This window comes from Procambarus clarkii, chromosome 58, assembly GCF_040958095.1.
Source record: "Procambarus clarkii isolate CNS0578487 chromosome 58, FALCON_Pclarkii_2.0, whole genome shotgun sequence".
Taxonomy (NCBI): Eukaryota; Metazoa; Arthropoda; class Malacostraca; order Decapoda; family Cambaridae; genus Procambarus; species Procambarus clarkii.
Genome location: NC_091207.1, coordinates 13,828,861 through 13,856,754, shown reverse-complemented (window position 1 = coordinate 13,856,754; position 27,894 = coordinate 13,828,861).

Below are 27,894 nucleotides of genomic sequence, written 5' to 3'. Positions count from 1 at the left end.
CGTCACGCGTGAATGCCCTGGAGAGACTTTAATTCCTCTCCATTGCTTGTTTACCATCGTAAAACGGGCGAATAATAATATTTAACTCCTCTGAATAATAAACCCGTCCTTATCCGAGCATTTCAATCACAACTGCGAGAGATGATATTATTCGTAGTTAATAATTTGTGTATCAAATGCGGGACGCGGAGCGGGGAGAGAGAGACGCCATTACCCAAGCCACCAGGGTGGACGCCACCAAGAACGCAAGACGAAAGTCGCCACTGTGAGGTGTGAAGAACCTTTGCAGACAACAACATAGCTGGTGTCAATGTCACTTTATACGTCGTGTTGAATTGTCAAGAGATTTAATTTGACATTCAGCCAGGAACCTGTTAATTTTGTTCCGTGTAGCACAACGTGACCGGCCAGAGAAGCGCGTCAACATATAGGCTAGGCTCGACACCACGTGTTCATTACAACGACGCCTGAACCTAGGACGCGAACTTCGGCAAGCCTTAACTTACACAGTGCCCTATTAGCTAAGTACCTTTATTCCTATTTGATGCATCATTTTGGAGGGGGTTATAGCTGGGTAGCTTGTCGTCACGCAGAGCGACTATAAAAAACCACAGGTTATTATCTGTCTCCATTCTCTAATTTAATTTTCTTGAACATAGATGTCTAGCAGCTTAATATGTTGCTACTGAATATAATTTGATTTGCAGCGTGTGTGAAGAATTCCCCGAGCTGTCATTTCCCGTGTTAATCATCTCCCAGTGTTCCATGATGAGTTCAGGAGATTCCGAGGATGAGTCATAACCGATGTCTTGGAAAACGTCTTCAAGCTAAGACCCTTTCCGTATTCCTTAAATTACATTATCTGTAGTATTATTCGTGCGGAGCACTGTTTTTGGATTGGCATGTGTTTATTATAATTATTAATTTCTCATGTTCATAATCTATGTTCTTATTGGTGACAAATACAATGATTCTATAATTGGTCATAGGATTAGATTATTGCATAATGAACTGATGCACGAACCACACTAGTTCCTGGACATATATGAAGTTCCAGTAATAACCCCCCAATGTAGGTGTTTGAGGCTTTAATTCAGTTAAATTATGCAGCCCATTAATTATATAAGTGATCATATTCTCTAGTATTTTATCCATAGTTACTGGTTCATCTAGGGATTTGCTAATGATCACATTTTCTTAGTTTCCCTCTTTACTATAAAAGCGGGTGGTCCTTCGTAATAGAATTTCATTACATTAATATTTAAATAAATAGAGTCAAGCCCCAAATGTCCCATAGACGGGAAAGCAATAATATTTAAATCCCTAGAAACACAACCCAGTCTTTATTAAAGTATTTCAACTACAATTGCGCAAAATAGTATTATTCGTGATAAATAATTTCTGTGGTGAATGCGGGACGCGGGTTGAGGGAGGAGAGATGCCATTGTGTGTGAGGTGGCGAGCTCGTGTTGCGGAATGAGCAACAAGAGCATACGTATTTGGACAGAAAGTCATGGCGTCAGAGCCTGAGACACGTGACGTTGGGATTATCAGCAAGAATTACACTGATACTCAACTTAGAACGAATAATTATTCTTTTACGTGATCTACGGTGCTCGGTCAAATAATAACGCGTCGATATTCAAGCCAAACTCTCAACCACGTGTACAACATAGTGGAAGTTTGAGACTGAGACGCGATACCGGCAGACTTCAACATACACTGCACCCGTGGATAAGTATATATTTCTTTCTTGATGCATCATTAGAGATTGTATATTTCGTGGGCAGTCTGTCGTTACATCGAATGACGACTAAAAATCCAACGTTAGTACCGCACTAATCTTTATTTTCTATTTCATAAATATTGAGATTTAAGTAGCCTAGTTCAATGCTACGTAATATCCTTTAAATTACAGCTCGTATGTGAGGAGTCAATGAGCCGTTAACTACATTCGTGTTATTCACCTCTAAGGGCTTCTATGTGGAGATCCTGAGATCACGAGGACGAGGCGCGAGCGATGTCATAAAAATCGTCATAAAGCTAAGACTTTTTATACACATTTAATTACTCCGATTTATTCTACATGTTCCTGATATTATCATATTGAATGCTTGTCATGTGAACTGGAGATAAAATGTGTTTATTTAGATGATTGCTCTCTAATTCTAACAATCATTAATATTCTTTATTTGTATTTACCTATTGATTCTATAATATTTTGGTCACAATATTCTATATTCAACATTGAACTGGTGCACGAACCACACTAGTTCCTAGACGTATATGAAGTTCTAGCAATACCCCCCCCCCCCCCCAATGTAGGTGTTTGAGGCTCTGACTTTAGTTAATTAACTATACAGTCCATTTTTTATTTAAGTAATTATTCTTTCTAATATTTATCCATTGTGGGAACCGATCTGTGAGATTTATATTTATTTAATTTATATGAATTTATATAGAATTTATATTTACGTTAATTTGTATACTTCGATAGCAATTTGTATGATGTTAAGTGGACTGTATTTCTGCAATAATCTCACAAATCGATCCTCTACACATTTGGGGGGGGGGTTATATTGAATTTATATATATGCAGCCAATCCAACTACAGTATTAACTACACATTAGAGTACATTGAAGAGGTTCCTTATCTTATTGTACAGCAGGCCTTAGTCCACCAGGTATAACCAGGATGTAGACACCAAATTATCCTCTTTGAGGTAGCTTCCATCACCCAGTAACTGGTACACAAAGCATGCTTCCTCGTCTTGACCTGTCAAAAGGGCGCTAGCTATAAAGCCAGAATCCAAATATATGACAGCTATATCAGAGAAAACACTGTACAAGGAACCATAACGACCTAGGCTTAATTACCTTGTTTGAGTCGATCATTTGTGATCTAACCAGCTAACCCAATATCTACTGACATTAATGGCCATAAATGAAAGATAAACGGGTTTCGGAAAGACACTTCCCTTGAGATTGATGACAGCGTGTTGATGATGGCAGATCACTACTCAGATCTTCCATAACACTTCGTCCAAGGGCATTTATAGGAGCCGTAATTCGCTCCACGACTCTGTGGTCTTAAACAATAACAATGGCTGACCACTCCCCCCTGACTGACGCTACTGGCCTACATTGTCCAGATGACAGTAAGTGATAGAAGGGTCACATTTACTCTATTTTAATTCTGATAATTAAGTTAATTTATATGAGATGTTTTTATGGTGGTAAAGTCCAAAGACTAATGTATTTAAGAATAATTCCCACCATAATAGGTGGTGAATTTATAATAGTATGTGGTAATGATATCCCGTTTTCTATAGACGGAAATTCCACTACAAGTTACATTTTCTATGGGTTAACTTGTTTATACAACACAGCAATATTATCTGCCTGTATGATATTATTAAATGGTGTCGGATTTTCCGACATCCATAGACACAGGTTCTTCCTTGTCTTCCTTGATCACTTTTATTAGTTTCCCTCTTTTCTCAAAAGTGGGTGGTCCTTCGTAATTAATTTCATTAATTAAATAATTAAATAATTGAGTCAAGCCCCAGATATCCCACACCTGGCACCACTTCCCCAACACCTGGCAACACTTCCCCAACACCTGGCACCACAACCCCAACACCTGGCACCAATACCCCAGCACCTGGCACCATTACCCCAACACCTGGAACTACTTCCCCGGCACTTGGCACCACTACCCCAACACCTGGCACCACTACCCCAACACCTGGCACCACTACTCCAGCACCTGGCACCACTACCCAAACACCAGGTACCACTACCCCAGCACTTGCGACCACTACACTAACACCTGACATCACTACCCCAGCACCTGCGACCACTACCCCAACACCTTGGCACCACTACCCCAACACCTGCGACCACTACCCCAATACCTGGCACCTGGCACCACTACCCCAGCTTCTGGCATCACTACCCCAACACCTGGCACCATTTCTCCAACACCTGGCACCACTACACCGACACCTGGCACCACTATCCCAGGACCTGGCACCATTACCCCAACCCCTCGCACCACTACCCCAACACCTGGCACCACTAACCCAACACCTGGCCCACTACCCCAACACCTGGCACCACTGCCCCAACACCTGGCACCACTACCCCAACTCCTGGCACCACTACCCCAACACCTGGCACCACTACCCTAACACCTGGCACCACTACCCCAACACCTGGCACCACTTCCCCAACACCTGGCACCACTACCCCAACACCTGGCACCACTATCCCAACACCTGGCATCACTACCCTAACACCTGGCACCACTTCCCCAACACCTGGCACCACTACCCCAACACCTGGCACCACTATCCCAACACCTGGCATCACTACCCTAACACCTGGCACCACTTCCCCAACACCTGGCACCACTTCCCCAACACCTGGCACCACTACCCCAACACCTGGCACCACTACCCAACACCTGTCATCACTACCCCAACACCTGGCACCACTTCCTTAACACCTGGCACCACTACCCCAACACCTGGCACCACTACCCCAACACCTGTCATCACTACCCCAACACCTGGCACCACTACCCTAACACCTGGCACCACTACCCCAACACCTGGCACCACTTCCCCAACACCTGGCACCACTACCCCAACACCTGGCACCACTATCCCAACACCTGGCATCACTACCCTAACACCTGGCACCACTTCCCCAACACCTGGCACCACTACCCCAACACCTGGCACCACTACCCCAACACCTGTCATCACTACCCCAACACCTGGCACCACTTCCCCAACACCTGGCACCACTTCCCCAACACCTGGCACCACTACCCCAACACCTGGCACCACTACCCCAACACCTGGCATCACTACCCCAACACCTGGCACCACTTCCCCAACACCTGGCACCACTATTCCAACACCTGGCATCACTACCCTAACACCTATGGAGTTATATATATAAATGGAGATAGAAATGAAGAAGACAGAAATTCTTTTTTCTACAAAGTGACAGGGACTGGAAAGCTTGTGAAATAGTACATAAAAACAAAGCAACAAGATCAGTAGTGGAAGGGGGAGTAAAGAGCAAAGGAAAAGGGAACATTTTCTTGAAAATTGTATATACCAACATAGTTGGAGTGAGGTCAAAAACTTTGGAGTTGCAAGATATAATCCAGCTTAGGGTCCCAGATATTGTCGCATTATCAGAGACAAAACTTGAAGGAAATATAATAAATGAAGTCATATTCCTAAGAGGCTATTCAGTTTGGAGACGTGATAGGAAAACTAGGAAGGGAATAGGAGTGGCTGTACTGGTGAAAAAACACCTGAAGGTAAGAGAGTTAATATTTGAAAACCCCTCGAGATATTGATATAATGGCATTGCAGGTCTGGAATCAGGATGATAAGCTGATAATTTTAAATACCTACAGCCCACCAGCAAGCAACACATGGACAAAGGAAGAACTGGATGTCAAACGAGAGGGCCTCATAATGGTCATGAGAGATATTATTGTACAAGCAGATAAAGATAAATCACGACTGTTGATACTGGGGGACTTCAACTTTAAAGCAATAGGCTGGGAGGCCTATGAAGCAAGAACGGAGGACTTTTGGACATGCAGATTTGTGAACCTCATTTTGGAGACATTCTTGTATCAACACATACAGCAGGCCACAAGAATGAGGGAAGGAGATGTACCGTCAGTACTGGATCTAGTATTCACCAGGAAAGAAGAAGATATTTGACATCCAGTACCTTCCTCCCTTGGGAAAGAGTGATCACGTCCTGTTAGACATTGATTATGCTTTAAGATATCATCTAGAAGAAAATGGGGACATTGAAACAGTTGATAAACTCGATTTAAGGAGAGGACACTATGGGGAACTTCGAAATTTTTTTAATGAGTGTAATTGGACAGAATTGTTGCTAGGCAGGGAAGTAAATGAAATGTATGCCAAATTTTTAAAAATATACGAGAAAGGCACACAAACATTCATACCAAAACAGAGATGCAGGGCCAGAAAACAGGATTGGTTCGACAGAAATTGTGAGGGGGCCAGAGACCAAAAGACACAAAAATGGAATCAGTATAGGAAGAGGCCAAACCCCCAAACATACCAGCGATACAAAGATGCGAGAAACAACTATACGGCAGTAAGGAGAGAGGCAGAAAGAAATTTTGAAAAAGGGATAGCGGATAAATGTAAAACAGAACCGGGCCTGTTCTACAAATTCGTAAACAACAAATTGCAGGTAAAGGATAATATCCAGAGGTTGAAAATGGGAAACAGATTCACGGAAAATGAAAAGGAAATGTGTGAAACATTAAATGAAAAGTTCCAAAGTGTGTTTGTACAAAATGAAATCTTCAGAGAACCAGACACAATAAGAATTCCAGAGAACAACATAGAGCGGATAGAGGTGTCTAGAGATGAAGTGGAAAATATGCCAAAGGAGCTCGGTAAGAACAAAGCAGCTGGCCCAGATGGCATTTCACCATGGGTTCTGAGAGAATGTGCATCTGAGCTCAGCATTCCACTTCACCTGATCTTTCAGGTATTCCTGTGTACAGGAATCGTAGCAGATGTGTGGAAACAGGCTAACATAGTTCCAATCTACAAAAGTGTCGGCAGGGAAGACCCCCTCAATTATAGACCTGTATCATTGACAAGTGTAATAGTGAAAGTATTGGAAAAACTAATCAAAACTAAATGGGTAGAACACCTGGAGAGAAATGATATAATATCAGACAGACAGTATGGTTTTCGATCTGGAAGATCCTGTGTATCGAATTTACTCAGTTTCTATGATCGAGCCACAGAGATATTACAGGAAAGAGATGGTTGGGTTGACTGCATCTATCTGGACCTAAAGAAGGCTTTCGACAGAGTTCCACATAAGAGGTTGTTCTGGAAACAGGAAAATATTGGAGGGGTGACAGGTAAGCTTCTAACATGGATGAAAAATTTTCTGACTGATAGAAAAATGAGGGCAGTAATCAGAGGCAATGTATCGGAATGGAGAAATGTCACAAGTGGAGTACCAAAGGGTTCAGTTCTTGCACCAGTGATGTTTATTGTCTACATAAATGATCTACCAGTTGGTATACAGAATTATTTGAACATGTTTGCTGATGATGCTAAGATAATAGGAAGGATAAGAAATTTAGATGATTGTCATGCCCTTCAAGAAGACCTGGACAAAATAAGTATATGGAGCACCCTTGGCAAATGGAATTTAATGTTAAAAAATGTCATGTTATGGAATGTGGAATAGGAGAACATAGACCCCACACAACCTATATATTATGTGAGAAATATTTTAAGAATTCTGATAAAGAAAGAGATCTAGGGGTGGTTCTAGATAGAAAACTATCACCTGAGGACCACATAAAGAATATTGTGCAAGGAGCCTATGCTATGCTTTCTATCTTCAGAATTCCATTTAAATACATGGATGGCGATATACTAAAGAAATTGTTCATGACTTTTGTTAGGCCAAAGCTAGAATATGCAGCTGTTGTGTGGTGCCCATATCTTAAGAAGCACATCAACAAACTGGAAAAGGTGCAAAGACATGCTACTAAGTGGTTCCCAGGACTGAAGGGCAAGAGCTACGAGGAGAGGTTAGAAGCATTAAATATGCCAAAACTAGAAGACAGAAGAAAAAGAGGTGATATAATCACTACGTACAAAATAGTAACAGGAATTGATAAAATCGACAGGGAAGATTTCCTGAGACCTGGCACTTCAAGAACAAGAGGTCATAGATTTAAACTAGCTAAACACAGATGCCGAAGAAATATAAGAAAATTCACCTTCGCAAATAGAGTGGTAGACGGTTGGAACAAGTTAAGTGAGAAGGTGGTGGAGGAGAAGACTGGCAGTAGTTTCAAAGCGTTATATGACAAAGAGTCTGGGAAGACGGGACACCACGAGCGTAGCTCTCATCCTGTAACTACACTTAGGTAATTACCTGGCACCACTACCCCAAAATCTGTCACCAATACCCCAACACCTGGCACCACTACCCCAACACCTGGCACCACTACCCCAAAACCTCGCACCACTACCCCAACACCTCGCACCACTACCCCAACACCTGGCACCAATACCCCAGCACCTGGCACCACTACCCCAACCCCTTGCACCACTACCCCAACACCTGGCACCACTACCCCAACACCTGGCACCACTACCCCAACACCTGGCACCACTACCCCAACACCTGGCACCACTACCCCAACACCTGGCACCACTACCCCAACACCTGGCACCACTACCCCAACACCTGGCACCACTACCCCAACACCTGGCACCACTACCCCAACACCTGGCACCACTACCCCAACACCTGGCACCACTACCCCAACCCCTTGCACCACTACCCCAACACCTGGCACCACTACCCCAACACCTGGCACCACTACCCCAACCCCTTGCACCACTATCCCAACACCTGGCACCACTACCGCAACACCTCGCGCCGCTACCCCAACACCTAGCACCACTGCCCCAGCACCTGGCACCACTACTCCAGCACCTGGCACCACTACCTAAACACCTGGCACCACTATCCCAGCACCTAGCACCACTACCCTAGCACCTGGCGCCACTAACCCAACAGCCCAGGCGAGGACAGGTATACAGAGAATGACAGAGAGGTGTGTGAGGAACTCAACAAGAGGTTCCAGGAGGTCTTCACAATAGAACAGGGTGAGGTCACTGTGTTAGGAGAAAGGGAGGTAAACCAGGCGGCCTTGGAGGAGCTCGAAATTACGAGAGAGGAGGTCAAGAGACACCTGCTGGATCTGGATGTTAGAAAGGCTGTTGGTCCAGATGGGATCTCACCATGGGTACTGAAAGAGTGTGCAGAGGCACTTTGCCTGCCACTCTCCATAGTGTATAGTAAGTCACTAGAGACGGGAGACCTACCAGAAATATGGAAGACGGCGAATGTGGTCCCAATATACAAAAAGGGCGACAGACAAGAGGCACTGAACTACAGGCCAGTGTCCTTGACTTGTATACCATGCAAGGTGATGGAGAAGATCGTGAGAAAAAACCTGGTAACACATCTGGAGAGAAGGGACTTCGTGACAAATCGCCAACAAGGATTCAGTTATGGTAAATCTTGCCTTACAGGCTTGATAGAATTCTACGATCAGGTGACACAGATTAAGCAAGAAAGAGAGGGCTGGGCGGACTGCATTTTCTTGGATTGTCGGAAAGCCTTTGACACAGTACCGCATAAGAGGCTGGTACATAAGCTGGAGAGACAGGCAGGTGTAGCTGGTAAGGTGCTCCAGTGGATAAGGGAGTATCTAAGCAATAGGAAGCAGAGAGTTACGGTGAGGGGTGAGACCTCCGATTGGCGTGAAGTCACCAGTGGAGTCCCACAGGGCTCTGTACTCGGTCCTATCTTGTTTCTGATATATGTAAATGATCTCCCGGAGGGTATCGATTCATTTCTCTCAATGTTTGCGGACGATGCTAAAATTATGAGAAGGATTAAAACAGAAGAGGACTGTTTGAGGCTTCAAGAAGACCTAGACAAGCTGAAGGAATGGTCGAACAAATGGTTGTTAGAGTTTAACCCAACCAAATGTAATGTAATGAAGATAGGTGTAGGGAGCAGGAGGCCAGATACAAGGTATCATCTGGGAGAGGAAATTCTTCAGGAGTCAGAGAAGGAAAAAGACTTGGGGGTTGATATCACGCCAGACCTGTCTCCTGCAGCACATATCAAGCGGATAACATCAGCGGCATATGCCAGGCTGGCCAACATACGAACGGCATTCAGAAACTTGTGTAAAGAATCATTCAGAACTTTGTATACCACATATGTCAGGCCAATCCTGGAGTATGCAGCCCCAGCATGGAGTCCATATCTAGTCAAGGATAAGACTAAACTGGAAAAGGTTCAAAGGTTTGCCACCAGACTAGTACCCGAGCTGAGAGGTATGAGCTACGAGGAGAGACTATGGGAATTAAACCTCACTTCGCTGGAAGACAGAAGAGTTAGGGGGGACATGATCACCACATTCAAGATTCTGAAGGGGATTGATAGGGTAGATAAAGACAGTCTATTTAACACAAGGGGCACACGTACTAGGGGACACAGGTGGAAACTGAGTGCCCAAATGAGCCACAGAGATATTAGAAAGAACTTTTTTAGTGTCAGAGTGGTTGACAAATGGAATGCATTAGGAAGTGATGTGGTGGAGGCTGACTCCATACACAGTTTCAAGTGTAGATATGACAGAGCCCGATAGGCTCAGGAATCTGTACACCTGTTGATTGACGGTTGAGAGGCGGGACCAAAGAGCCAGAGCTCAGCCCCCGCAAACACAACTAGGTGAGTACAACTAGGTGAGTACCTGGCACTACTACTCCAGCACCTGGCACCACTACCCAAACACCTGGCACCACTATCCCAGCACCTGCGACCACTACACTAACACCTGACACCACTACCCCAGCACCTGCGACCACTACCCCAACACCTGGCACCACTATCCTAGCACCTGCGACCACTACCCCAACACCTGGCACCACTACCCCAGCACCTGGCACCACTACCCCAGCTCCTGGCACCACTACCCCAACACCTGGAACTACTTCCCCGACGCCTGGCACCACTACCCCAGCACCTTGCACCACTACCCCAACACCTGGCACCACTACCCTAACACCTGGCACCACTACCCTAGAACCTGGCACTATTTCCACAACACCTGGCACCACTACTCCAACACCTGAGAGAGCTAAGCTGCTGGATGTGGCAACAAGAAACTTTCTAAGTCAACACGTCAAGGGACCGACAAGAACGAGAGGAGGGGATGAACCAGCCTTGCTTGATCTGATATTTACCCTAAATGAGTCGGATATAAGGGAAGTTAAGTTGGAAGCCCCCTTGGGAATGAGTGATCATAGTGTATTGAGCTTTGAGTACCTGGTTGAGCTAGGAATTATCACCCCCAAAAAAGATCTGGGAAACAAAGGGCTGGCGTACCGAAAGGGAAACTACGAGGAGATGAATAAATTCCTATGGGATATACATTGGGACACAGAACTCGGAACTAAGTCTGTACAAGACATGATGGACTATGTCACCCAAAAATGTCAGGAGGCTGTAAGCAGGTTTGTCCCAGCCCAACAGGAAAAAACAGAGAAGCAAAGGAAGAATCCGTGATTTAATAGGGAATGTATGAAAGCAAAGGAGCTGAACAAAAGGGCATGGAGGAACTTCCGTAATAACAGAACACCAGAAAGTAGAGAGAGATACCAGAGAACCAGGAACGAGTATGTTAGTGTGAGAAGAGCAGCTGAGGAAAGGTATGAAAATGATATAGCTAATAAAGCCAAGACCGAACCAAAGCTACTACACAGTCACATCAGGAAAAAGACAACAGTGAAGGAACAGGTGATGAAACTTAGGGTGGGCGAGGACAGGTACACAGAGAATGACAAAGAGATGTGTGAAGAACTCAACAAAAGGTTCCAGGAGGTCTTTACAATAGAACAGGGAGAAGTCACGGTGCTAGGAGAGGTGGCAGCAAACCAGGTGACCTTGGAAAGGTTCGAAATTACAAGAGATGAGGTCAAGAAGCACCTATTCGAGCTGGATGTGAGAAAAGCTGTTGGGCCGGATGGAATCTCACCATGGGTATTGAAAGAGTGTGCAGGAGCACATAGCTTGCCACTCTCCATAGTGTATAGTAGGTCACTGGAAACGGGAGCCCTACCAGAAGTATGGAAGACTGCTAACGTAGTACCAATATTTAAAAAGGGTGACAGACAAGAAGCACTGAACTCCAGGCCAGTGTCCTTAACTTGTATACCATGCAAGGTGATGGAGAAGATTGTGAGAAAAAACCTAGTAACACATCTGGAGAGAAGAGACTTCGTGACAACCCATCAACATGGGTTCAGGGAGGGTAAATCTTGCCTTACAGGCTTGATAGAATTCTATGATCAGGTGACAAAGATTAAGCAAGAAAGAGAAGGATGGGCGGACTGCATTTTTTTTTGGACTGTCGGAAAGCCTTAGACACAGTACCCCATAAAAGGTTGATGCATAAGCTGGAGAAACAGGCAGGAGTAACTGGTAGGGCGCTCCAGTGGATAAGGGAGTACCTAAGCAATAGGAAGCAGAGAGTTATAGTGAGGGGTGAGACCTCAGAATGGCGGGAAGTCACCAGTGGAGTCCCACAGGGCTCTGTGCTTGGACCTATCCTGTTTCTGATATACGTAAATGATCTCCCAGAGGGTATAGACTCATTCCTCTCAATGTTTGCTGACGACGCCAAAATTATGAAAAGGATTAAAACAGAGGAGGACAGCTTGAGGCTTCAAGAAGTCCTGGGCAAGCTGCAGGAATGGTCGAACAAATGAATGTTAGAGTTTAACCCAAGCAAATGTAATGTAATGAAGATAGGAGTAGGAAGCAGGAGACCAGATACAAGGTATCACTTGGGAGATGAAATACTTCAAGAGTCAGAGAGAGAGAAAGACCTGGGGGTTGATATCACGCCAGACCTGTCCCCTGAAGCTCATATCAAGAGGATAACATCAGCAGCATATGCCAGGTTGGCTAACATAAGAACGGCCTTTAGAAACTTGTGTAAGGAATCTTTCAGAACATTATATACCACATATGTCAGACCAATCCTGGAGTATGCGGCTCCAGCATGGAGTCCATATCTAGTCAAGCATAAGAGTAAACTGGAAAAGGTTCAAAGGTTTGCCACCAGACTAGTACCCGAGCTGAGAGGTATGAGCTACGAGGAGAGACTACGGGAATTAAACCTCACTTCGTTGGAAGACAGAAGAGTTAGGGGGGACATGATCACCACATTCATGATCCTCAAGGGAATCGACAGGGTTGATAAAGACATGCTATTTAACACAAGTGGCACACGCACTAGGGGACACAGGTGGAAACTGAGTGCCCAAATGAGCCACAGAGATATTAGAAAGAACTTTTTTAGTGTCAGAGTGGTTGACAAATGGAATGCATTAGGAAGCAATGTGGTGGAGGCTGACTCCATACACAGTTTCAAGTGTAGATATGATAGAGCCCAATAGGCTCAGGAACCTGTACACCTGTTGATTGACGGTTGAGAGGCGGGACCAAAGAGCCAGATCTCAACCCCCGCAAGCACAACTAGGTGAGTACAACTAGGTGAGTACCTGGCCCACTACCCCAACACCTGGCACCACTCCCCCAACACCTGGCCCACTACCCCAACACCTGTCACCACTACCCCAAAACCTGGCACCACTACCCCAGCACCTGGCGCCACTACCATAGCACCTGTCACCACTATCCCAGGACCTGGCACCACTACCGCAACACCTGGCACCACTACCCCAACACCTGGCACCACTACCCCAGCACTTGGCATCACTACCCTAGCACCTGTCACCACTACCCCAGCACCTTGTCACCACTACCCCTGTTGGAAATTTCCAACACTAACAAACTACTATTGTTTTATAATACACCATCATCATTATATACTAACTACAGTAGTTATTAATTTCACTAACGGTAGTGTCAACATAAATTAACCATTTCATCTGCGTATTATTGCTAGAATTCTCATGGAATCGAGTAGCAACATTGCGTCAGATAATGTCTAGTTAGACACGTTTATTACCAATGTGTTAGAGAATTGAATGTGGTTCTCTAAAATTATCAGTATTCCGTGTAATAATTACCTACGGATAATATGACTCCCGATAATCTAAAACTGAGAGTTATTAACTGAAATTATTACCAAGTAGCAGTTTTATCTGTTACGTGCGAATGCTATGGAGAATAAAAGTAAGTAAGTAAGTAATTATCAAAAGAAGGCACCAAACCGGGAAGGCTATGTAGCACCATCAAATACGCAAAATAATCAGAGGGCGCTAAATATCACCAAGGATGCCAATACGAGAACAAAAACGCATAAGGCGAACGATATCAAAAGTATCCGAGTCACCAAGAATTCTATCGAGGGACAGGTGACGGCGAGGGGCGGTCGGAAAGCAAGACACACGCTCGTCCTGGAAGTCAGGACATTCAAGGAGGACATGCACGACCGTAAGAGGGACAATGCAACTAGGACAATAAGGAGCAGGGCGGCGCTCCATCAAGTGACCATGGGTGAAGCGAGTATGGCCAATACGCAACCTCGCCAGAGCTGTTTCCCACCGCCGGTTACGGTGGAAGGAGGACGGCCACGAGGAAACACAACATTTAAGAGTACGTAGCTTGTTACCAGTAACAGACAACCAAGAAGCCTGCCAACGGGTAAGGACTGAGGAATGGATAACCGGGTAAAAGTCGGAATACGGAATGCCTTTACGAGAGATGGGACAAGAGCGGACAGCTTCCTTAGCGGCAGCATCCGCACGCTCATTTAAAGACACGCCAATATGGCTGGGAACCCAACAAAACTCAACCGACTTAAATTTACTGTGAACGAGAAACAGCCAATGCTGGATCTCGACAACTACTGGATGAACTGGATTAAAGCACCCGAGAGCCATGAGGGCACTACGAGAGTCAACAACAACCACAAAGGAAGACTGACAACGAGAAAGCAGGAGACGAAGAGCATAGAGAATAGCATAAAGTTCCGCTGTAAAGATGCTAGTCTCCGGAGGCAAGCGACACATATAAGTGCGATCAGGAAAAACAACAGAGTAGCCAACACCGTCCGCTGACTTAGACCGATCGGTGAAGACAGAAACGGAGCGGGAGTGAGAAGAAAAGTGCTCGAGGAAAAGGCGTTTTAGAACCGTAGGAGGGGTAAAAGCTTTAGTGATACGAGTCAAGGATGTACAAAACCGCGGAAGAGGGACCCTCCACGGGGGCAAAGAAGGAACAACACGAGGAGAAACATCAGAAATACGAACGGAGAGAGAATCCTGTAGGCGAGATAACCGGACAGAAAGAGGGAGGTGGTGAAGAGGAACAGGAACCGCAGGAGGGGTAAAAGTTAAAGCACGACAGAGGCGAGAGGAAGGATGTTGCAAGGACCGCGCAAGATAGCGAAGACAGTAGCGATCACGGCGGTCCTGGAGAGACAGGAAGCCAGTGTCAACATACAAGCTAAGGACGGGAGTCGAACGAAAGGCACCAGAACTGAGGCGCAACCCAGTATGGTGCAAAGCATCAAGACGGCGAAGAGTAGAAGGAGAAGCAGACGAGTAAGCAGGGCAACCATAATCGAGCTTAGACAGGACGAGAGAGGAATGTAAAGCAAGGAGAGTGCGCCTATCTGCCCCCCAAGAAGTATGGGACAAGACCCGAAGGAGGGTAAGGGCCTTAGAGCACTCAACACGGAGGTAAGAGATATGGGGAGACCAAGACAAACGAGTGTCAAGGAATAACCCCAAAAGCTTCGCGGAATCTTTGTATTCAAGGGGATGACCATAAAGTGACAAAGAGGGACGAAGAACAACCCGTTTCCGCGTAAAAGTCATGGCACAAGTCTTAGAAGTAGAGAACTTGAAGCCATGACCTGTGGCCCAAGACGACACGGCATCAATTGCAAGTTGAAGCCGGCGTTGAAGGAGAGGCGAATCATCACCCTGACAACAAAGGGTAAGATCATCGACATAGAGAGCGGAGAAGACACCAGAAGGAAGAGAGGAAAGAAGACCATTGAGGGCAACCAGAAAAAGAGTAGTGCTCAGAACACTACCCTGGGGCACACCTTCGTATTGCTGAAAAGAGGGAGACAGAGCGGTACCAAGGCGCACCCGAAAGGAACGACGAGAGAGGAAGCTGCGGAGAAAGAGAGGGAGATGACCACGAAGGCCAAAAGAATGAAGTTGAGATAGGATATGATAACGCCAAGTGGTGTCGTAAGCCTTTTCTAGGTCAAAAAGGACGGCAACAACGGAGGTCTTCGCAGCAAAAGCAGTACGAATATAGACCTCCAAGTTCACCAGGACATCTGTCGTGCTGCGGCACTTGCGGAAACCAAATTGAGAAGGGGAGAGGAGGTGATGGTGTTCCAGGAACCACATCAGACGAACGTTAACCATACGTTCAAAGAGTTTGCAGACACAACTTGTGAGAGCAATAGGGCGAAAGTCCTTAGGGGAAGTACCCAGAGACCCCGGTTTGCGAACAGGGAGGACAACGGCATCGAGCCAGTCCTCAGGGTCTGACGACGACTCCCAGATCCGATTATACAGACTCAGTAAATACTGAGACGTGCTCGGAGGGAGACGGCGAAGCATCTCATAATGAATACCATCGGAGCCCGCCGCCGTAGAACCGCAGAGGGCCAGGGCAGAACGAAGTTCAGAGAGAGAGAAGGGATCATTATAGGGAAGCTGAAGATGAGTGCAGAAATCTAAAGGACGAGACTCAAGGACAGGTTTACGAAGAAGGAAAGATTGGGGAAGATGAAGACCAGAGCTAACAGAAGAAAAGTGGGAACCCAGTTCGGAAGCGACCTGCAACGGGTCCGCCACAAGAGTACCATGGAGGTGAAGGACCGGTGAAACATCGGGAACGAACTTACCCGCTATCTTGCGGATACGCTTCCAGATCTGGGCCAGAGGGGTTTCGGACGTAATTGTCGAGACATAAGATGCCCAACATTCACGTTTAGCCGTACGGATGGCCCTACGGGCCACCGCACTCGCTTTCCGAAAGAAAAGAAAAGAATCGGTCGTCTGCCTACGGCGGTGCTTCTTCCAGGCTGCACGCTTACAGCGGACAGCCCGAGCACAGTCCGCATTCCACCAGGGAACGCACTTCCGTGGACCCCGAGAGGAAGAGCGAGGAATAGAGCGGAGGGCAGCGTCGAAGACAGTGTCATGAAAAAGGAGGAGAGCGCGAGAGAGGGGCAGAAGGGAGAGGTCAGAGAGAGTAGCACTGAGGGAAAATAGGGTCCAGTCCGCCTTAGCAAACTGCCACCTAGGGAAAGAGAGGGAAGGGCGAAAAGAGAAAAAGGAAACAAGGATGGGGAAATGATCACTTCCATGGAGGTCATCAAGAACCTGCCACGTGAAATCTAAGTAAAGAGAAGAAGAGCAGAGAGAAAGATCAAGACAAGAAAGGGTGCGAGTTCGAGAGTCCAAATGAGTGGGCTCACCAGAATTCAGAAGAGACAGGGAAGAAGAGAGGAGAAACGGCTCAAGGAGGCGACCCCGGGTATTCGTCAGAACGTCACCCCAAAGAGAATGACGACAGTTGAAGTCACCCAGCAGGAGCACAGGCTCCGGCAAGGAGTCTAGGAGGTGTTTCAAATCAGGAAGAGAGAGCGGGACACTCGGGGGGAGATAAATGGAACAAACTGTGTACCATTTCCCCACAAAGATACGAGCAGCAGAACAATGGAGAGGCGAAGGAAAAAGTAAAGGAACAAAGGGAACATCAGCCCGAATCAAGAGAGCAGAAGAATTAGAAGCCCCAGCAATGGCTGGGGGGGGGGGGAGAGAAAGGAATAGCCACGAAAACGACCAGAACGAGCACCAAGCATTGGCTCCTGGAGACAGACACAAAGGGGCGAAAACCGCGAAACCAGAAGTTGGAGTTCGAGGAAATTGGCGTAATAACCTCGAACGTTCCATTGAAGAATGGACAACGACGAGAAGAGAAAGGACAAAAACAGAGAACAAGGAAGAAACAAAGGCGAAAGACCAACAGAGCACGTTAAAGAATATCAGGGTCGGGACCAGGGTCAGCAAAGTCAGGGTTAGGGGGCATGGGTAAACTGAGCAAAGACGGAGGGAAGGAAACAGGAGAACAGATCAGAGGTGGGCGGGCAGGGTCCGGAGGAGGAGGAGGAGGAGACAACGGAGAGGAGCAGTCAAGGACAGCAGCAGGAAGAGGGGGAGTAGAAAGAGAGGAGCGCACCCCAGCAAGAGCAGCAACCGAAAGGGAAGCAGGGGCCAAAGAAACCTCCATAGCAGGAACAGGGGGCGCAAGCACTGAAACGGGAGGGGAAGGAGCAACAGAGCCAGAAGGAGGAGCTGAGGAAGAAAGCGAAGCCTTCTTACCCGCCGGGGAAGAGGAAGGAGAGGAGCCAGGCTTACGCTTCTGACTTAAAGAGACCGGTGTCCCAGCAACTACGTACCGGGCAACGGATTCAAGTGTCTCAACAGGAGAAGCCGAACGAGAGCACACACGACGGCCGTTAGGAGAGCGATGGACATCCGCCCGCACCGACAGGCGGCGGGGAGAGCCGATAGATGGAGGAAGAGGATGGGAAGGAGGATCGGAGGGGGACGAGGAAGAAGACACAGAAGACACGACAGACCGGGTAGAAGGAAGGGGAACCCCAGACAGAGGACCAGGAGGAGGATCCGTCGGGAGAGAACCCAAAGGGACAGAGGAGGGGGCAGTGGGCGCATCAGGGTCCAAGGCCCGGAAACGGTTGTGAGTCTGAGGAAGGCGGGAAGGACGAGGAGAGGAAGAGCGCAACACGCGAGCATAAGAGACATTAGCATAAGGCGGGAGCCGGCGAACCTGGCGCCTCGCCTCAGGAAAAGATAAACGCTCCCGGTGCTTCAAGTTGAGGACGGCTGCCTCGAGCTTGTAATGGACACACGCACGGGAGAAGGTAGGATGGGCCTCACCGAAGTTGAGGCAACGAGCCTGGGGAGAAGTGCACTCCGACTTAGAGTGACCTTCGCCACCACACAAAGGACAGAGAGAGACAGTCCCGGAGCAGCGGAGGGCACCATGCCCAAACCTCCAGCACTTGTTGCAGAGCCGAGGAGAAGGAATGTACTCCTGGACAGAGCACCTGGCACCAGCAAGAATGACAGAGGGTGGAAGGGTCCTACCATCAAAGGTAATCTTCACAACCCGGAGGGGTTGACGGCGACTACCACGAGGGGGACGAGTAAACGTGTCCACCTGGAGAATAGAGTGGCCTTGGGCAGTGAGGATATGTCGAATATCGTCGTGGCAGTCGCGCAGGTCCCGAACACCGGTCGCAACATGGGGCGGGAGCAAAATAGTGCCAACACTGGCATTCAACTGAACGTTCTTCGAGACCCGAACGGGGGTCTCGCCAAGGCAGGATAAGGCAGCCAAGCGGGAAGCAGCATCCTGAGAAGGAGCAGCAACGACACGTGTACCGAGACGAGTGGGGTTGAAAGTAATGGAGGCATCCACGGAATCAATGAGATGTCGATGGAGGGAGAAATCGTCAGGAGGCGCAGAATCAAGAGGGAGGAGATCAAAATATTTGGCCCACGAAGCGGGACCAAACAAGGCTTGATAGGTAGCAGAACTGGAAGGAAACGAGCGAGGGCGGCCGTGACGAGGACGGCGGTGAGAACCCCCAGAGAGAGAGGGGTTAAAAGGCGCAGTAGTTACAACTAGAGAAGGAGCCGCGCCAGGGGACGAGGTAGTCACCACTGGGGGCTTGGGGCTCGACCCAACCACAGAGGAGGGAGGGGAGCCAGAGGAAGGAGTCAGAGAGGCCAAAGGAGGAGCAAGGTCGGGGCCCAATGCAGCGGAGGCTACAGAGCCCGGTCTTCCAATACGGACCGACTCGGGGGCTTGGTCGCCCACCCCACGAGCCTGAGAAGGTAAACCAGAAGAAGCCGAAGCAGGGGTAATCATCTTGACGAAAGAAAGGATTCACTCACGAATGTGCCCCCACACCCACCATGGAGCCACAATTAGAGGCAGGACACCCAACAAGAAGCTATCGCCGATCTTGTCGGGGTCTCCTAGGGGTGCGTCGCGAGTATACGCCCCACAAACGCCACCTTAAGAAACCGACAGTCCGTCGAGATCGGGTTCAGTGACGAAGTGGGGATTGACAATAAAAGGTTCCCCTCGCTCTCGACGTCGGGTACTGCAGTTCTACGGGTGCATGAGTATGCCTCCTCAAGCACCCGGGCGGCAAAATAGAAGAAGTCCAAGGGAAGAACCAGAACGAGCAAAAGGTCGGTAGGAAACGGCAAGCAGATAGGAGAAGAGGGGGGAGAAAAACGAAACAGAAGGAAAAGGAAAAGATGCTCAGCAGAATTGGAGAGGACGGCAGCAGGAGCACAAGGCTAGAAAAGGACAGAGGACTGTCCCAAGGAGCATCACACTCCGGCAGCCGCCCACTAAGCCCCCACACGGCGACAACGAGCTGAGCGGGGAGGGGGTGGAGAATAAAAATCATCTCCATTTCTCGTTTAAGACCATTAAACGAGAATATGATAATATTTAAGACCCTATAATTGCAACCCAGTTCTCGTTAACGTATTACATCCATAATTGCGCGGAAAAGAATTATTCGTGATTAATAATTTATGTGTTGAATGCGAGAGACGGGTTGAGGGAGGGCGGAGACGTCATTGTACACAAGGCATCCCTGGCGTGAAGAGTGGCGAGGCACATGGTAGTGACTGGGGAGTTTTTATCGACAAGAATTACGTTGATACCCGGTTAACAGTTAACTACTACTTATTCACGTGTTCTATAGTGCCCAGCCAGTTAATAACGCGTCAACAATTGAAGCCACAACCCGTAATTACACGTACACAGCAGTGGACGCCTGAGACTGGCTGACGCGGTTTCGGCAGACCTCAGTATTTGATACGCTCATGTTAAGTATACCATTCTCGTTTGATGCATCATCCTAGATTGTATATTTGTGAGTAGTCTGTAGTCTGTCGTTATACAGCAAGGATACCTAATACACAACGTTAGTTGAATTTCAACAATTTCTACGCTTTCATGAATATTTGAAATAAATCGTAGCCTAATCATTGCTACTTAAATTTCTCTGATTTCAGCGTGTATACGAGGAGTCGACAAGTTGTTTCTCATCATTCGTGATATTCACCTCGGGTTCTTTCTGTATTGGGATCCTGTGACCACGAGGACGAATGACGAAATGGCGTTATAGAAATCGTCTTACAGCTAAGACCTCTATTTCGTACAAATTTATATAAAATTATTACTGATTTCTATATAATATATATATGATCTTTACATTGAATAAATTATTGCCAGAAATGATGATTTGGTAATTAATGTGTTTTGCTCTGACTGTTGCTCAGTAATTCATCATCTTTAATATTCATAATTTGAGTTATCATATTTTTTAATCTATTGTAGTTTTGATTTACCATGTTACTAACTCAACAATGAACTAGTGACGAGCCACACTGGTTCCTAGATATATTTGAACTTCTAGAAATACCCCCCCCCCCCCCAATGTTGATATTTGAGGCTTTAACTTTAATTAATTAATAATACAGTCTATTCGTTATTTTCAAGTGATTCTTCTTTCAATTATTATAAAGAGACACTGGTTCTCTAGTGTCATTCTAATGATCACTTTCATTCGTTTTCCCTCTTTTCTCAAAAGTGGGTGGTCCTTCGATTTATTAAATACAATAAGTAAATAATTGAATATATGAGCTCAACCCCCGCAAACACAACTAAGTGAAAACAACTAGGTGAAAACCTGGCACCACTATCCCAACAACTAGCACCACTACCCCAGCACCAGGCACCACAACCCCAGCACCTAGGACCACTACCCCAGCACCTGGAGCCACTACCCCAACACCTGGCACCAATATCCCAGCACCTGCGACCACTGCACTAACACCTGACACCACTATCCCAGCACCTGCGACCACTACCCCAACACCTGGCACCACTACCCCAGCTCCTGGCAACACTACCCCAACTCCTGGCAACCTTACCCCAGCACCTGGCCCCACTACCCTAACACCTGGCACCACAACCCCAACGCCTAGCACCACTACCCTAACACCTGGCACCACTTCCCCAACACCTGGCACCACTACCTCTACACCTGGCACCACTACCCTAGCACCTGGCACCACTTCCCCAACACCTGGCACCACTTCACCAACACCTGGTCCACTACCCTAGCACCTGGCACCACTACCCCACCACCTGGCACCCCTACTCTAGCACCTGGCACCACTTCCCCAACACCTGGCACCACTACCCCACCACCTGGCACCACTACCCTAGCACCTGGCACCACTACACCACCACCTGGCACCACTTCAACAACTGGCCCACTTCCCTAGCACCTGGCACCACTTCCCCAACACCTGGCACCACCTCCCCAACACCTGGCACCAATACCCCAACACCTCGTATCACAACCCCATCACCTGGAACCACTACCCCAACACCTGGCCCACTACCCCAACACCTGGCACCACTACCCCAACACCTGGCCCACTACCCCAACACCTCGCACCACCACCCCAACACCTGGCACCACTACCCCAACACCTGGCACCACTACCCCAACCACCTGGCACCACTACCCCAACACCTGTCACTACTGCTCCAACACATGGCACCAATACCCTAGCACCTGGCACCATTACCCCAGCGCCTGGCCCCACTACCCCAGTACCTGGCACCACTACCCCAGCACCTGTCACCACTACCCCAACACCTCGAACAACTACCCTAATACCTGGCACCACTACTTCAGCACCTGGCACCACTACCCAAACACCTGGCACCACTACCCCAACACCTGGCACCACTACCCCAACACCTGCCACCACTACCCCAACACCTCGCAACACTACCCAAATACCTGACACCACTACCCCAGCACCTGGCACCACAACCCCAACACTTGGCACCACTACCCAAACACCTGGCACCACTACCCCAACACCTGGCAACACTTCCCCAACACCTGGCACCACTACCCCAACACCTCGCACTACCACCCCAACACCTGGCACCACTACGCCAACACCTGGCACCACTACCCCAATACCTGGCACCACTACCCCAACTCCTCGCACAACTACCCCAACGCCTGACGCCACTACCCTAACACCTGGCACCACTACCCTAACACCTCGCACCACTACCCAACACCTGGCAACTATCCCAACACCTGGCACCACTACTCCAACACCTGGAACTACTACCCCAACACCTGGCACCACTACCCCAACACCTGGCACCACTACCCCAACACCTGGCACCACTACCCCAACATCTGGCACCACTACCCCAACACCTGGCACCACTACCTAAACACCTGGCACCACTACCCCAACACCTGGCACCACTACCCCAACACCTGGCACCACTACTCCACCACCTGGCACCACTACCCTAGCACCTGGCACCACTACACCACCATCTGGCACCACTACCCCAACACCTGGCACCACTACCGTAACACCTGGCACCACTACCGTAACACCTGGCACCACTACCCCAACACCTGGCACCACTACCCCAACACCTGGCACCACTACCCCAACACCTGGCACCACTACCTTAACACCTGGCACCACTAACCCAACACCTGGCAACACTTCCCCAACACCTGGCACCACTACCCCAACACCTCGCCCTACCACCCCAACACCTGGCACCACTACGCCAACACCTGGCACCACTACCCCAATACCTGGCACCACTACCCCAACTCCTCGCACAACTACCCCAACTCCTCGCACAACTACCCCAACGCCTGACACCACTACCCCAACACCTGGCACCACTACCGTAACACCTGGCACCACTACCCCAACACCTGGCACCACTACCCCAACACCTGGCACCACTACCCCAACACCTGGCACCACTACCCCAACACCTGGCACCACTACCTTAACACCTGGCACCACTACCCCAACACCTGACACCACTACCTTAACACCTGGCACCACTATCCCAGCACCTGGCACCACTACCTTAACACCTGGCACCACTATCCCAGCACCTGGCACCACTACCCCAACACCACTACCCCAACACCTGGCACCACTACCTTAACACCTGGCACCACTACCCCAACACCTGGCACCACTATCCCAACACCTGGCACCACTACCCCAACACCTGGCACCACTACCGTAACACCTGGCACCACTACCCCAACACCTGGCACCACTACCCCAACACCTGGCACCACTACCCCAACACCTGGCACCACTACCCCAACACCTGGCACCACTACCCCAACACCTGGCACCACTACCTTAACACCTGGCACCACTACCCCAACACCTGGCACCACTACCTTAACACCTGGCACCACTATCCCAGCACCTGGCACCACTACCCCAACACCACTACCCCAACACCTGGCACCACTACCTTAACACCTGGCACCACTACCCCAACACCTGGCACCACTATCCCAGCATCTGGCACCACTACCTTAACACCTGGCACCACTACCCCAACACCTGGCACCACTACCAAAACACCTGGCACCACTACCTCAACACCTGGCACCACTACCCCAACACCTGGCACCACTACCCCAGCACTTGGCATCACTACCCTAGCACCTGTCACCACTACCCCAGCACCTTGTCACCACTACCCCTGTTGGAAATTTCCAACACTAACAAACTACTATTGTATTATAATACACCATCATCATTATATACTAACTACAGTAGATATTAATTTCACTAACGGTAGTGTCAACATAAATTAACCATTTCATCTGCGTATTATTGCTAGAATTCTCATGAAATCGAGTAGCAACATTGCGTCAGATAATGTCTAGTTAGACACGTTTATTACCAATGTGTTAGAGAATTGAATGTGGTTCTCTAAAATTATCAGTATTCCGTGTAATAATTACCTACGGATAATATGACTCCCGATAATCTAAAACTGAGAGTTATTAACTGAAATTATTATCAAGTAGCAGTTTTATCTGTTACGTTCGAATGCTATGGAGAATAAAAATCATCTCCATTTCTCGTTTAAGACCATTAAACGAGAATATGATAATATTTAAGTCCCTATAATTGCAACCCAGTTCTCATTAACGTATTACATCCATAATTGCGCGGAAAAGAATTATTCGTGATTAATAATTTATGTGTTGAATGCGAGAGACGGGTTGAGGGAGGGCGGAGACGTCATTGTACACAAGGCATCCCTGGCGTGAAGAGTGGCGAGGCACGTGGTAGTGACTGGGGAGTTTTTATCGACAAGAATTACGTTGATACCCGGTTAACAGTTAACTACTACTCATTCACGTGTTCTATAGTGCCCAGCCAGTTAATAACGCGTCAACAATTGAAGCCACAACCCGTAATTACACGTACACAGCAGTGGACGCCTGGGACTGGCTGACGCGGTTTCGGCAGACCTCAGTATTTGATACGCTCATGTTAAGTATACCATTCTCGTTTGATGCATCATCCTAGATTGTATATTTGTGAGTAGTCTGTAGTCTGTCGTTATACAGCAAGGATACCTAATACACAACGTTAGTTGAATTTCAACAATTTCTCCGCTTTCATGAATATTTGAAATAAATCGTAGCCTAATCATTGCTACTTAAATTTCTCTGATTTCAGCGTGTATACGAAGAGTCGACAAGTTGTTTCTCATCATTCGTGATATTCACCTCGGGTTCTTTCTGTATTAGGATCCTGTGACCACGAGGACGAATAACGAAATGGCGTTATAGAAATCGTCTTACAGCTAAGACCTCTATTTCGCACAAATTTATATAAAATTATTACTGATTTCTATATAATATATATATGATCTTTACATTGAATAAATTATTGTCAGAAATGATGATTTGGTAATTAATGTGTTTTGCTCTGACTGTTGCTCAGTAATTCATCATCTTTAATATTCATAATTTGAGTTATCATATTTTTTAATCTATTGTAGTTTTGATTTACCATGTTACTAACTCAACAATGAACTAGTGACGAGCCACACTGGTTCCTAGATATATTTGAACTTCTAGAAATACCCCCCCCCCCCCAATGTTGATATTTGAGGCTTTAACTTTAATTAATTAATAATACAGTCTATTCGTTATTTTCAAGTGATTCTTCTTTCAATTATTATAAAGAGACACTGGTTCTCTAGTGTCATTCTAATGATCACTTTCATTCGTTTTCCCTCTTTTCTCAAAAGTGGGTGGTCCTTCGATTTATTAAATACAATAAGTAAATAATTGAATATATGAGTCAAGCCCCTGAAATCCAACAACCCCAGCACCTGGCACCACTACCCCAACACCTCTCACCACAACCCCAGGACCTGGCATCACTATCACAGCACCTGGCACCACTACCCAAACAACTAGCACCACTACCCCAGCACCTGGCACCACTACCCCAATACCTGGCACCACTACCCCAACTCCTCGCACCACTACCCCAACGCCTGACACCACTACCCTAACACCTGGCACCACTACCCCGACACCTCGCACCACTACCCAACACCTGGCAACTATCCCAACACCTGGAACCACTACCCCAACACCTGGCACCACTACCCCAACACCTGGCACCACTACCCCAACACCTGGCACCACTACCCCAACACCTGGCACCACTACCCCAACACCTGACACCACTACCCCAACACCTGGCACCACTACTCAACACGGGCTGCTTCCTGGGGTGTGTGTGTGTGGTGTGGGGGGAAAAAAATTAGTTAGTAAACAGTTGATTGACAGTTGAGAGGCGGGCCGAAAGAGCAAAGCTCAACCCCCGCAAACACAACTAAGTGAAAACAACTAGGTGAAAACCTGGCACCACTATCCCAACAACTGGCACCACTACCCCAGCACCAGGCACCACAACCCCAGCACCTAGGACCACTACCCCAGCACCTGGAGCCACTACCCCAACACCTGGCACCAATATCCCAGCACCTGCGACCACTGCACTAACACCTGACACCACTATCCCAGCACCTGCGACCACTACCCCAACACCTGGCACCACTACCCCAGCTCCTGGCAACACTACCCCAACTCCTGGCAACCTTACCCCAGCACCTGGCCCCACTACCCTAACACCTGGCACCACAACCCCAACGCCTGGCACCACTACCCTAACACCTGGCACCACTTCCCCAACACCTGGCACCACTACCTCTACACCTGGCACCACTACCCTAGCACCTGGCACCACTTCCCCAACACCTGGCACCACTTCACCAACACCTGGCCCACTACCCTAGCACCTGGCACCACTACCCCACCACCTGGCACCCCTACTCTAGCACCTGGCACCACTTCTCCAACACCTGGCACCACTACCCCACCACCTGGCACCACTACCCTAGCACCTGGCACCACTACACCACCACCTGGCACCACTACCCTAGCACCTGGCACCACTACCCCACTACCTGGCACCACTACTCTAGCACCTGGCACCACTTCCCCAACACCTGGCACCACTTCAACAACTGGCCCACTTCCCTAGCACCTGGCACCACTTCCCCAACACCTGGCACCACCTCCCCAACACCTGGCACCAATACCCCAACACCTCGTATCACAACCCCATCACCTGGAACCACTACCCCAACACCTGGCCCACTACCCCAACACCTGGCACCACTACCCCAACACCTGGCCCACTACCCCAACACCTCGCACCACCACCCCAACATCTGGCACCACTACCCCAACACCTGGCACCACTACCCCAACCACCTGGCACCACTACCCCAACACCTGTCACTACTGCTCCAACACATGGCACCAATACCCTAGCACCTGGCACCATTACCCCAGCGCCTGGCCCCACTACCCCAGTACCTGGCACCACTACCCCAGCACCTGTCACCACTACCCCAACACCTCGAACAACTACCCTAATACCTGGCACCACTACTTCAGCACCTGGCACCACTACCCAAACACCTGGCACCACTACCCCAACACCTGCCACCACTACCCCAACACCTCGCAACACTACCCAAATACCTGACACCACTACCCCAGCACCTGGCACCACAACCCCAACACTTGGCACCACTACCCAAACACCTGGCACCACTACCCCAACACCTGGCAATACTTCCCCAACACCTGGCACCACTACCCCAACACCTCGCACTACCACCCCAACACCTGGCACCACTACGCCAACACCTGGC